Source organism: Hyla sarda, chromosome 9 (genome assembly GCF_029499605.1).
Source record: "Hyla sarda isolate aHylSar1 chromosome 9, aHylSar1.hap1, whole genome shotgun sequence".
NCBI lineage: Eukaryota > Metazoa > Chordata > Amphibia > Anura > Hylidae > Hyla > Hyla sarda.
The window spans coordinates 48,085,609-48,098,282 of record NC_079197.1 but is presented as its reverse complement, the minus strand read 5'-3'; the positions used below and the strand labels follow the sequence as shown (position 1 = coordinate 48,098,282).

At 40.5% G+C, this 12,674-nt stretch overlaps 1 long non-coding RNA gene across 1 annotated transcript in view; it reads right to left on the bottom strand.

Moving 5' to 3' along the window:
- Positions 1-227: 227 nt before the first annotated feature.
- The window catches only part of LOC130290926 (uncharacterized), a 180,117-nt gene continuing 167,670 nt past the window's right edge, over positions 228-12,674 (bottom strand). The window contains exon 4 of the long non-coding RNA XR_008847733.1: positions 228-501. This is a non-coding gene — a long non-coding RNA (uncharacterized LOC130290926). The remainder of the gene's footprint in view (positions 502-12,674) is intronic.

The following is a 12,674-nucleotide window of genomic DNA, read 5'->3' as shown; positions in this document are numbered from 1 at the left end:
CCACGAATAATCAGCTGGATTTGCAGACAGCACACAGGCTAAGTAGCAGATGAAATAGTTATATCTTCAGGAGGCTTAAAATGTGCAACAATATTTAATTGAGATTCAGCCGGTGTGGGAAATAATGCTGTGTCTTGGAGTCTGGGATTAGTCTTTATTCTTATTTTAGCTTTGGTGTATACAAAATGTATTTGGCAAAACCGCAAATCGATTACATAGAGATTCCCCAGGCTATCAACAGTAATAAAATAAGTTTACCCTCTGCATAGGTCCCATAGACTGTATATTACATGGTATAGAGTGTTTTTCTATACATGTAATTAAGCATTATATTATTAGCTTGTCTTATTTATTTAGGCACCTTATAATTCAGACCTGACAGTGTTCCGAAGGGGAATGGTTACTGGTGTGGGTCTGGTAGAGGCATATGTGACCCGAGTTGCTGATTTCATGGGTGAATTGAGGTTGGCTCTTCCCAGATTGCAAAGACTGGCAAAAGATCTGCAGACAAAAAAGTACTTTGTCAAATCAAGTCCCAAACAAATAAAAAATGAAACACAAAACTATAGTCCCTTCAATTCAAAGTGCTAGTATTTTGGCTCTAATCCAATGTAATGCTATTTTGTCCCTCGCATCAAGCTTTGACTTTCGACCAATAAAAATTTCCATGGTGGACTGACAGGTTGGACATTTCACCCAGGCCAGAAAGGGAGCCTGATGCCATCAGCACAGCCGGGACTTCTGGAATTCTGCCATCCGCCGGGACAGAGCAAGCAACATTTCTCTTCCCCGTTCACTTGCCGGGAAGTCAGAGCAGAGGTCTAAACCATCAGGAGAATGCTGTGGAGCTGTGTGGAAGCAAAGTGACTGGTGAGTATTGTGTTTTTTTTTCTTTTTTATGTTGCCATATAGAGTGAGGGGGACATAACTATTATACAAAGACAGTGTCTGGGACATAACATTTATACAAAGACAGTGTCTGGGACATAACTATTATACAAAGACAGTGTCTGGGACATAACTATTATACAAAGACAGTGTCTGGGACATAACTATTATACTGTGTACAACAGCTATCTACCTCTATATGCTCACTGTATGGGGGTATATTGGTCTTTGTTTAATGGACTTTATTCAGCAGCAATGGGGTTATGATAGATAGTTATGATATGGTGGTAATATGTGGTTGTGATGTGGCGGTATTATTGTCCCTTGTATACTGGAATTATTGGTAATATTGGCCTCAATATACATGAATTGGTCAGTAACAGTATGGTAGCAATATGTATGGTGATAATATTTCCTCCTTGTATACTGGAATTATTGGGAGTTTTATCCTCAGCAAACAGGAGATTTTGTCAGTAGCAGTGATGATATGCATGATGATAACATTTCATTATATTACTTTTTTTTCTCGCGTTTTTGGGAAACCTGCCATTGCAGTTTTTCAGCCAAAGGGAGAAGTGTTCAAAGGAATAAGGAATATAAAGCAAGGACGTATATTTCTCCTTCCTACTGGATCCACTTCTAACTTTGGTTCAAAAACTGCAGTGGCAGTTTTCCAAAAAATGACAGAAAAAAACCTGTGTGGAAACCTAGTCATAAACTAAATGAATCAAATGACTAAAATACAACTACACCACAATTATAACTGAGCCGAACATTTCGGGTCACAGATACCTCTACCAGGTGCATAACAGCAATCATTACCCTTCAAAACTTTTATTACTAGTGATCTCAGCTATGTGACTGTAAAAATGTTACAGTGATGTCAGGTGTGTCAGGAAGAGAAAAATAGGGGCGCTCTATTTATTTTGTCCAACAATTTTATTTAGTGGTTCTGTAAATGTCTTTCATGCTAATAATGCGTAAGGTCTTCCTTAAAAAGTGATACAGATTGTGAGAAGCCAAACCATCCATCTTAATGGGTTCTTATCTGACAATGACTAACTCTCACAAGATATAGTGTGTTTCTTGTATATTATTTTACCCATACAAACATTACTATACAATGCAAAAGTGAAGTAAGTATAATAGTTTTCTCTATTATTAGTTTATATATCCATTGCATTTATACCACTTATCAGTGGAAGCTTTGATGAATGTCTAATTAAACCTTCTCATCTTCCGAAAATTTACACTGAATGGGTTAAACTCCCCCCTTGGCATGCTTCAATACAGTCGGGTATAAAAAAAGAGCTGCTATAACCAGACTTCATTGACAAAGCTGTAGCTGACAGTGCTCTGACAGCCCCAATGTGAGAGTTAAAAGCTGAACCCTTTTGTTTCTTAATCTGCCCAATGCCTAATTAAAGACGAAGGTGATTCTGAGCCATTCCTGCCCCAGCGGGATGACATCATTCTGTGGGAACCTGCTACCTCATTCCTTCACTGTGATGTCATCATGTCTCCTTCAGCAATTTAAAACATGAATGAGTACATATATGTGGTTTAAAAGCACATATATATATATATATATATATATATATATATATATATATATATAGCAACCAGACATGTATATTGAGCAGGTTTTCCATATTAGTCTATGCTTTCCTTCAGGATTCAGGTTGTGCATACCGTCACAGGCATCCCATGCCAAAACACGACTTGGCACTGCTGTCCGTATCTCGGCTCATTACAGCTGCACACCATTAAACCCCTGCTTCCTTTTCTATTAGTGTGCTTTGGACTGAACCCCACTCCCTCCCACCATTACGGGAGCTTCATGATTGCTCTTTGTGTTACAGAGGGAACCTGCTGCTTCTAGGGGTTTCAGGGTCTGTAAAGAGAGTTTTCAAAAGTTGTTTAATCAGCTGGGGCAGTATCCATGGAATTATCTCTCCAAGAATACAGCCACCCACTGATATCCCTCCTAGGTACCAGTCTTGCCAGAACCTCCATGGTGCAGCAGATGGAAGGACACTAGGATCAGGCCCTGCTGGGTTATGAGCTCACTGAACATAAACATCTGCTGAGAATGACTCGTATATGTTCCTCCCACCTTCTAAAAATGTTAATACTCTTTGGAGCACTGACTAGTTCTATAGTATAAGGTGCATACTTGAAGCCAATAACCTTTCAATGATGTGTGATCTATATAAATTACTCAAATCCCTGTCAAACTAGAGTTTAAATTTTTTCACCATTCCATCCAAACATTGCCAACATTTTTACCTCAACGTTCCCTGCTGCCCTAAGTCTTTTGTGCTTTGACCAGATTTTTGAATATTTTTTGGTTTCTGTACCTTATTTACATACACATTAATTGCATCCTGTCTTCTTCATGTCCATGCTGTTTGTCCTATCGGCCCATACTAAGACTGTCTAATTCTTAAGGCCCTACTTACACTACAGAAAAAAAACATGCGGATTCCATTTTGCAGCACCCTTCCATTGATTTAAATGAGAATTAAGCTGCACAGTTCACACATTGGAAGTTATGGTGCTGCCAATGATAAATTTAATTCCGGCAAAAGATTGAACCAGAAAAGTTACTTAATTGCTCTTTTGGTATTCCCGATCATTTTCTACTATGGATTCATACAGAATTTACTCATTGTAAATTCCCCCTAATTGTCCATTTTTATTAGATTGAATGTCAATCTGGCTTTTTGTCTAATAAAATAATCCAACACAAATAGGAGTCGATGTCTTACCTCTCGTCTATGGCCTCGTGGCTCCCTTTCTATATGTCTGACCTGAGATGTTCTTTCTAAAGTTTTAGGTTGCAGCAAGCTTTTTTCCAAAGTTGCAATATTATCAGCTCCAGAGAATAGGTTTCAAAGTTTCACCAGACACCTCCCTGTTCCTATATCTCATTTTACAAACTATAATATTTGCTGGCTCCCTGGCAATGATAATGCATTGTTTGGCCACCAAATATAGCAACTCCCAGATCCATTTTCTCTCTTCAATACCTGAGAACATGTATTTTGCCTCTGGGTTTTTGCGGCCCAAATGCATGAATTTGCACATATTTACATTGAAATATTTCCATTTCCTGGGAATTCTTTTTTCTGCTCTCACTGTATTTTTCAATTTTCTTATTCTAATCTCTCAGAACTGACTGAGAATGGGGGTGGGGGGGGGGTATTCAACATTAGCACATGTACAGTATGTGTATACTCTTGTGTGTTCTCTTTGATTATAAGTGTTGAGTAAAAGTTAGATAACATCAACAAAATGAAATAGAATATCTATTAATCTAATTGTCACCTTCCATATTGCTTTACTAGGTTGTCTAAAAGAAGAATAAAAAAGCTAAGACAAGAAAGACATTATTTCTATGTTTCTTTGGTGACAATCAGTTTATACGGGGCAATGTAAGGCCATTAACAATGATTTTTGGACCTGCATAAAAGGTCTAATAGTTTCTCATTTATTGGAAGATCGATGGCCCTTAACACAGGCCTATTATTGGCATTAAAGGGGTACTCAGCTGCTCAGTGTTTGGAACCACTTTGGAGCTGTTCCGAACGCTGGAGCCGGTACCGGGAGCTTGTGAAACCATAACCCACCCCTCATGACGTCCCGCCCCACCCCCTCTATGCAAGTCTATGGGAGGGAGCTATGACGTCACAAGCTCCCAGCACCGACTCCATCGTTCAGAACAGCTTGTCCCAAACAATGAGCAGCGGAGTACGATTGTTGTTACAAACAATAATTTGACTAATAATTGGCCTTTACACAGCTATTTTATCACAGTGATCAGCTTGGCCATCAACAGCCAACACTTTGGGCTTGCGTTCAAAGCTTTGTAGTTGGGTTTAGAGATAGAAGTCCTAACAAGCAGCACATTCGCTAAAACGCAAAAAGTATAAGGTGCACGCCATCATCGGGTTCCTGGTCAGGGAATCCAGCATCAATCCATAGGAAAAGATCGCAGCACACGTAGAAGTTCAATAAAGTGTGGTGTTTATTGTGTCCCCACAACATAAAGTACATCCCGCCAATTTTGGCACAAAAAAAGGTCCCATCAGATATTCAAAGTGTTTTACATGAGAATGAGTCAAGGTTTACACTAAGCAGACCCGTTTGGCAAAAGTGGGCATGGGTATGTAAATGTCATGCCATTTTACATAAAAAATTTCACACTAGCTCTTTGCTAGTATAAAAATCACAGAAATAGTTGTATTTATTTTTTTGGGGGTGGGGGGGGGGGGGGGAATGTGTTATTTGATAAATTATCTATTCATATAGAAAACTCAATGACCCTGATTTAATATTGTAAACCTTACATGTTTTGCCTGGTTGTGCGCCATATTCTGGTGCAACGCTCCAGAAATGATGTCTGTGCCCGAATTTGCGCCAGAATTGAAAGCAACCCAACCAACTCTCTGTTTTACTGAGAAAACCCAAAAAGGGGGGCCTAGTCATCAGGAAAAGGGGGCGTGGCTACCAAAAAGGGGCCTGCCCAACATTTAAAAAAAAAACAACACATTTACTAAGGTTTCCACAGAAAATGTAGTGGATTTGAGTTGAGGAAATCCCGACAGATCCGAGCATGTGTTAAAAAGAGCAAAATGTAGGAAAAAATGCAAAATGTAAATAAACCCTAACCCAATCCCATTTGTGAGGGTTGGGGTTTTTGTTTAAAGTCAAGTAAAAAGTAACAGGGAAGGCACAGTTCATTCATAAAAAGAAAGCAGGAGAAATGAGGCTGGAGTTGCCTCTGAGCCCCCGTCTACCTCTCCACCCTCATTTCTTCCACGTGCCTTCCCTGACCCAGCGATGGACGCGGTGAGTGCGGGATCATCTTGTCTTGTTTACTGCTATTTTTTGTTTAACCTCTTCAGGACGCAGGGCGTATGGATACGCCCTGCATTCCAAGTCCGCTAGCCGGTTGGGGATCGTTCAGCAGGCATCGCGGCATATCGCCCAGGGGGGTCATGATGACCCCCCATGTCGGCGATGGCCGCAGATCGCTGGACAATTCAGCCCAGCGATCTGCGTCGGATTCTGGGTCAATCGGGTCTCCAGTGACCCAGTGACCAGGAATTACAGGCTGACGGCCCCGAACAGCCATAGCCAGCAGGGGTGAGGTGGCACTGGTGCCACCTCACGATCGCCCTGATTCGTTGGCCGGTTCACCGGCCAACCAATCAGGGCACCTGCTGCGTGTGTCACTCCCGCAACCCGCTCCGCCCCTCTTCCGGAGGACATGATCGGGTGCGGGAAGTGGACCCCGGCAGCTGGGGACCCTGATCCCCGGCATCCCTGTTGGGATCGGGGCCCCAGGAGCGGCGGCGGCGAGGGATTGACCGGAAGCGGCGGCTTGCAGCAGTAGAAGGTGAGTGAGAGCCTCCTGCTGTTGCTTAGCAACAGCTCTCAGCATACAAAAAGGGCATGCTGGGAGCTGTAGCTATGCAACAGCAGGAGGCAGACCACCACAACTCCCAGCATTCCATTATGGGCATGCTGGGACTTATAGTTTTACAACAGCTGGAGGCACATTTTTTCTATGGAAAAGTGTACCTTCAGCTGTTGTATAACTTCTACTCCCAGCTTGCACAAACAGCTAAAGTGCATGCTGGGAGTTGTAGTGGTGCATCTGCTGGTTGCATAACTACAACTCCCAGCATGCCCGTTGGCTGTCGGTGACTGCTGAGAGTTGTAGTTTTGCACACTGGTTGTGAAACTCATATATATATATTTTTTTTTTACCTAACTCAGTGTTTCACGACCGGTGTGCCTCCAGCTGTTGCAAACTGCAACTCCCAGCATGCACCGTACATGCTGGGAGTTGTAGTTTTGCAACAGCTGGAGGCACACTGGTTGTGAAACACTGAGTTAGGTCACAAACTCAGTGATACATAACCAGTGTGCCTACAGCTGTTGCAAAACTAAAACTCTCAGCATGTACAGTCTGTCAGCGCATGCTGGGAGTTTTAGTTTTGCTACAGCTGGATGTCCCCCCCCCCCCCAATGTGAATGTACAGGGTACCCTCACATGGGCGGAGGTTTACAGTAAGTATCGGGCTGCAAGTTTGAACTGCGGCTCAAACTGCCAGCGAGAAACTACTGTGAACCCCTGCCCGTGCGACTGTACCCTAAAAACACTACACTACACTACCACAAAATAAAATAAAAAGTAAAAAACACGACATATACCCATACCCCTACACAGCCCCCCTCCCCTCCCCAATAAAAATGAAAAATGTCTGGTACGCCACTGTTTCCAAAACGGAGCCTCCAGCTGTTGCAAAACAACTACTCCCAGTATTACTAGACAGCCACTGACTGTCCAGGCATGCTGGGAGTTTTACAACAGCTAGAGGCACCCTGTTTGGGAATCACTGGTGTAGAATACCCCTATGTCAACCCCTATGCAAGTCACTAATTTAGGTCTCAAATGCGCATGGCGCTCTCACTTTGGAGCCCTGTCATATTTCAAGGCTTGGGAGAAATTGTGTTACAAATTTTGGTGGGTATATTCTGCTTTTACCCTTTTTTTTAAATGTTAAATTTTTGGGAAAACAAGCATTTTAGGTAAAAAAAAATATATATATTTTTTACATATGCAAAAGTCGTGAAACACCTGTGGGGTATTAAGGTTCACTTAACCCCTTGTTACATTCCCCAAGGTGGAATTCCCCGAAGTCTAGTTTCCAAACTTGCCATGTGTTTTTTTTTTCTCTTCCTGTTCTGGCATCATAGGGGCTTCCTAAATGCGGCATGCCCCCAGAGCAAAATTTGCTTTCAGAAATCCAAATGTGACTACTCTTCTGAGACCTGTAGTGCGCCAGCAGAGCACTTTTCACCCCCATATGGGGTGTTTTCTGAATCTGGAGAAATTGGGCTTCAAATTTTGGGGGGTATTTTCTGCTATTACCCTTTTAAAAAATGTAAACATTTTGGGAAATCAAGCATTTTAGGGGGAAAAAAATTGTGAATCACCTGTTGGGTAATACGGATCACTTTACCCCTTGTTATGTTCCCTGAGGGGTCTAGTTTCCAAAATGGTATGCCATGTGTTTTATTTTTGCTGTTTTGGCACCATAGTGGCTTCCTAAAGGTGACATGCCCCCCAAAAACCATTTGTCGCTCCTTCCCTTCTGAGCCTTCTACTGCGCCCGCCGAACACTTTACATAGACATATGAGGAATGTCCTTACTTGAGAAAAATTGGGTTTCAAATACAAGTAAAACATTTTCTCCTTTTTACCCCTTGCAAAAATTCAAAAATTGGGTCTACAAGAACATGCGAGTGTAAAAAATGAAGATTGTGAATTCTCTCCTTCACTTTGCTGCTATTCCTGTGAAACACCTAAAGTGTTAAAACGCTGACTGAATGTCATTTTGAATACTTTGGGGGGTGCAGTTTTTATAATGGTGTCATTTGTTTGGTATTTCTAATATGAAGACACTTCAAAACTGAACTGGTCACTGAAAAATAGTGAGTTTGAAAATTTTGGGAAAAATTTGAAAATTGCTGCTGGACTTTGAAGCCCTCTGGTGTCTTCCAAAAGTAAAAAAAAACTCATCAATTTTATGATACAATCATAAAGTAGACATATTGTATATGTGAACCAAAATTTTTTTTATTTTGAATATCCATTTTCCTTACAAGCAGAGAGCTTCAAAGTTAGAAAAATGCTAAATTTTAAATTTTTTCATCAAATTTGGGGATTTTTCACCAAGAAAGGATGCAAGTTACTGCAAAAAATTTACCACCATGTTAAAGTAGAATATGTCACGAAAAAACAATCTCGGAATCAGGATGATAACTAAAAGCATCCCAGAGTTATTAATGTTTAAAGTGACAGTAGTCAGAATTGCAAAAAATGGCCGAGTCCTTAAGGTGAAAAAGGGCTAAGGGGTTAAGGTCCCATACAAGTCTATGGGAAGTATATGTTAGTGCATAATTTCCGTACGGCTGGCAATATTTCGCTAATACTTGGTCACATGTTACTTATGTGTCAAATAAAAATATCTAATAGTTAAATTAACCCTAACCTATTCTCCTTTGTGGAGGATGGGTTTTTTGTTTCAAGTCCCATGCAAGTATATGGGACTTTCGGTACCTTACTCCACAAGCTCTGCTCTGCATCTACAGGTGAATGCATCAGTCTTGCAAGCCACATCCTCCATGCATGCCACGCCCCATCTCGCAAAGACACGCCCATCATTTAAGCCACACCCCTTTTTATTTGTGTGCATCTGTCTTGCTTGCAAATCATGCCCACTCCCACAGACACAAGCCCCCTTCTATTTTCTGCTTACAATATCTTCATCACAACTCAGCCCTACCTGAGGATAGGGTATGAGGATTTTATATGAGGATGGGATATAAGGACAGGTTATGAGGACGGACGTAATATGAGGATGGGATATGAGGTCAGGATAAGAGGATGGGATATGAGGTCAAAAGCTTCATCCTTTGTTGCTTTTCCTTCCCCACAAGGATTAAGAAGAAAAAAACAGGCAACGCTGGATACTCAGCTAGTTGATAAATAAATAATTATCATAGAAAAATGCTAATAAAAAAAAATATATATATATATATATATATATATATATATATATATATATATATATATATATATATTTTTTTCATGGTCAATGAACCTGCACTCACATTTAACCCCTGGACATGTTTTTTATTTATTTATTTTTTTTTTTTATACAGTTATTGTTTATATGAGCAGCAGTAATCATGGAATATTATGTGAGATGCTTCCGCCAGAATTCTCTGTAATTCAAAATTTGGCACAATTAATGGCAAGTTTGGTGCCAAGCTCGGCAATTTTGGCACAAAAAATAAAGAAGGCGGCAATAAAATAAATTTTGGCGCGAAAAACAAATAACAAAAGTGGCGCGAAAATTGCCACCCTCACATATTTTCATATTTTCAAAGCAGTACAAGAGACCTATGAAAATGTGAGGTGAAAAAAAAAGTGTGATTAATATCATTGGAACAAAAATGACAGTAGTTTTTTTAATATCTCCCCAATGGGTTTAAAAAATAATTACATTTTGCATGACCTGTTGACAGCCTTTTTGTACATATTCTATTTTTAAAGGCTCTAAAGCATTTTAACAAACATAATTTTAAATAAAAGGGTTATTTGCAATTTTTGGGTGCAGATACTTTGCTGTCAATGGTCCCCAAAGTCTGGAACGGATCATCAAATGTGAGTTTCCTCTTGTGGATTACTTTGCAAAGATTTTCTGCAGCCACCATTAGTTGCAGCCTGTTTTTATCAGTCTTTCTGCATTCCATTTTATCTTAAGCAGGTGAAAAGTGTGCTCATTCTGGTTGAGGTCAGATGACTGAAGCAGCCAGTAAAATATTATATACATCCTGTTCCAAATCATTATTAAAATCATTGTGCGATAAAATCGAAGAAAAAACGCCATTTTGTAACTTTTGGGGGCTTCCGTTTCTACGCAGTGCATATTTCGGTAAAAATTACCTGTCAGAGAACTTTTTTTTAAAAATATATCACTCATTATCTAGTCCTGACCATGTACATCTAATTTTTATGTGTCCGACACCTTTATTTATTTAATGTTTTTCAAAATAGTGTTTATTAAAGTTGGTCCAAAATACAATAATGAAAAACATATGATAAGGCCATACCAGTTGTAACTTAGATAACCAAGGATAATTGGGGATGTGACCCCACAGTAACTAAGTCTGCAAGGACGAGGCACAGTGACTCCACTCATCTCTCAGCTTGGTGTCTAATGGCATAGTCTTCTACTGGCATAGGGAACAATAACTCCTTACAAGGCATGAGAGAAAGAATGCCACAATCATCCCCTGTAGAGAGACAGCAACTCAAAAAGAAGGAGAAGGAGAAGGAATGAGTGTAAGTTAAAAGTAGGAGGGAAAAGGTATAGGAAAAAGGAAATAGGAAAAATATGGGAGAGTGAAACAAGTGGAAAAGAACATGGGCAGGAATAGGAGACAGGCTGAACATCCTGGCCTTGGCAGCTGTGAGATGTACATACCTTCCAGTCTGGCCCACTACTACCAGTCTCTGGACAGCATCATGGTGCCAAGTTGTGAATTCTGAATTCAGCAGAAGATACATAAGATAACCAAGGGGACCAGATCAGCTGGAACTTGTGAAGCTGGTTCCTAAAATCAGCTAACAATTCCTCCATTCGACACACCTGAGAAACCTCCTTGAGCTAGGATGAGAATATGGGGGGAGTGGTTGACTTCCACAGTCTAGGAATAACTGTTCTCGCAGACATCAATAAAAAGTGGGCTAATAGCAATGTCGGTGTGAGCGAGATCTGTGGAGAACAGAGAGCAGTACTGTTGATGGGCATTTCATCAGGGAGAGAGAGGTGAGGGAGCATTGAGGATTGAGGACCAATAGTCTTCTAGTAGTGGACATGTCAGCCAGATATGTGTCGTAGTCCCTCCCGGTTGTCCACACCTCCACTTTATTTATTTTTTTATTACACTTTTAATTTAGCTCACTAGTCTGAATTCCTCTCAAAGGGAGGGGGGTGTGGCCTTACTGTGCAGGTCTCCGCCCCCTCCCTCAGCATGCTGTCTGCTCACATCTCCCCTAGCATTAGCAAAACTACAACTCCCAGCTTGTCCTCACTGACAGTAGCGGGACACAAGCAGACAGTGGGAGGATTTTTCCTCCAGCTGTGAGCCCTGTGCTCACAGCTGCCAATCAAGGAAGTGTGTCCATGACGCATCGACACAGCAGGACTAGTATGTGTCCAAGCAGGCAGGGGGCAGTTGTTTTCCTTCCAGCTTCCCCGATGTAGGTGTAATATGCAAACCTTGCTGACTGGGGGTGGTATGCACAATGATTTATTATTTCTATTAGATGTTTAGAAAAGATCTTTCACCATACGTACTAATTGATATAGTTTTATCCACATTGTAAAATGATCACAATCAATTAAGAATGAGTACATTACCAGATATATATGAGGCCTCTAACTTTAACCCCTTATGGACCAGGCCATTTTACACCTTAGGACCATAGCATTTTTTGAACATCTGACCACTGTCACTTTAAACATTAATAACTCTGGAATGCTTTTAGTTATCATTCTGATTCTGAGATTGTTTTTTCGTGACATATTCTACTTTAACATGGTGGTAAATTTTTGTGGTAACTTGCATCCTTTCTTGGAGAAAAATCCCCAAATTTGATGAAAAAATTGAAAATGTTGCCTTTTTCTAATTTTGAAGCTTTCTGCTTGTAAGGAAAATGGATATTCCAAATTTTTTTTTAATTCACATATACAATATGTCTACTTTATGTTTGCATCATAAAATTGACAAGTTTTTACTTTTGGAAGACACCAGAGGGCTTCAAAGTTCAGCAACATTTTTTCAATTTTTCACAAAATTTTCAAACTCACTATTTTTCAGGGACGAGTTCAGGCTTGAAGTGGATTTGAAGGGTCTTCATATTAGAAATACCCCATAAAAGACCCCATTATAAAAACTGCACCCCCGAAAGTATTCAAAATGACATTCAGTCAGTGTTTTAACCCTTTAGGTGTTTCACAGGAATAGCAGCAAAGTGAAGGAGAAAATTCACAATCTTCATTTTTTACACTTGCATGTTCTTGTAGATCCAATTTTTGAATTTTTACAAGGGGTATGTCACGATGCCGGCTGGCAGGTAGTGGATCCTCTGTGCCAGAGAGGGATGGCGAGGACCGCGCTAGTGGACCGGTTCTAAG